Source organism: Colobus angolensis, unplaced genomic scaffold (assembly GCF_000951035.1).
Source record: "Colobus angolensis palliatus isolate OR3802 unplaced genomic scaffold, Cang.pa_1.0 Scaffold468, whole genome shotgun sequence".
NCBI classification, from domain to species: domain Eukaryota; kingdom Metazoa; phylum Chordata; class Mammalia; order Primates; family Cercopithecidae; genus Colobus; species Colobus angolensis.
This window is the reverse complement of record NW_012118132.1, coordinates 20,017-21,520: the sequence shown is the minus strand read 5'-3', so window position 1 is coordinate 21,520 and position 1,504 is coordinate 20,017. Positions and strand designations below refer to the sequence as shown.

The window sequence follows — 1,504 nt, the reverse complement described above, 5'->3', positions numbered from 1 at the left end:
ATCAAGGTGGCTACACTAAACAACAGATTTTTAATGTATATGAAACAGCCTTCTATGAGAGGAAGATGCCTTCTAGGACTTTCATAGCTAGAGAGAAGTCAATGCCTAGCTTCAAAGAACAGACTGATTTTCCTGGAAGGGGCTAATGCAGCTAGTGACTTTAACTTGAAGCCGATGCTCATTTAGCATTCCAAAAATTTTAAGGCCCTTAAGAATTACGCGAAATTGGTGTGTGCGCCTAATCTCAGCTGGTCCACCCAAGACCCGCTGAGCACGAACCCTAGTCCCCCGGGCAGCCCCTTATCCACTCCGACAGGATGAAACAATCATGAACCAGGAAAAACTCACAAACTGCAGGCACAAGTGCACACTGGTGGGAAAGGAACTTCTTGCAGAAAGAAGGTGGTTCATAGAGCAGCCACAGCGGATGTTAAAAAACTTCAGTTCTTCTTAAAGAAGTTAGGGGTAAACAGTATCTCTGGTATTGAAGAGTTGAATATGTTTACAAACCAAGGAACAGTGACCACTTTAACCATCCTAAGGTTCAGGCATCTCTGGCAGTGAACACTTTCACCATTCATTACAAGCCATGCTGAGACAAAGCAGCTGACAGAAACGCTACTCAGCATCTTAAACGAGCTTGGTGCAGCCAGTCTGACTAGTTTAAGGAGACTGACTGAAGCTCTGCCCAAACAATCTGTGGATGGAAAAGCACCACTTGCTACTGGAGAGGAGGATGATGATGAAGTTCCAGATACTGTGGAGAATTTTGATGAGGCTTCCAAGAATGAGGCAAACTGAATTGAGTCAACTTCTGAAGATAAAACTTGAAGTTACTGGGAGCTACTATTTTATATAATGACTGCTTTTTAAGAAATTTTTGTTTATGGATCTGGTAAAATCTAGATCTCTAATATTTTTAAGTCCAAGCCCCTTGGACACTGCAGCTCTTTTCAGTTTTTGCTTATACGCAATTCATTCTTTGCAGCTAATTAAGCCAAAGAAGTCTGGGAATCAAGTTTGAAACAAAGGTTAATAAAGTTCTTTGCCTAGTTTAAAAAAAAAAAAAGAATTATGCTAAATCTACTCTGCCTGTGCTCTATTAAAGGAGCAGCGAAGCTTGCCTGACAGTACATCTGTTTATAGCATGGTTTACTGAATATTTTAAGCCCACTGTTGAGACCTGCTGCTCAGGAGAAAAAAGATTCCTTTCAAAATAACATTGCTAGGGCCCAGCACAGTGGCTCACGCCTGTAATCCCAGCACTTTGGGAGGCCGAGGCAGGCGGATTACAAGGTCGGGGGTTCGAGACCAGCCTGACCAACATGGTAAAACCCCATCTCTACTAAAAACACAAAAATCGGCTGGGCATGGTGGTGCATATGTAGGTAATCCCAGGTACTCAGGAGGCTTAGGCAGGAGAATCACTTGAACTGGGGAGGCAGAGGTTGCAGGGAGCTGAGATTGCGCCATTGCACTCCAGCTTGGGCAACAGAGTGAGACT

At 43.6% G+C, this 1,504-nt stretch overlaps 1 pseudogene; it reads left to right on the top strand.

The window, feature by feature from the left end:
• Positions 1-325: 325 nt before the first annotated feature.
• On the top strand, positions 326-801 carry LOC105523496 (annotated as a pseudogene).
• The last annotated feature ends 703 nt before the right edge of the window (positions 802-1,504 follow it).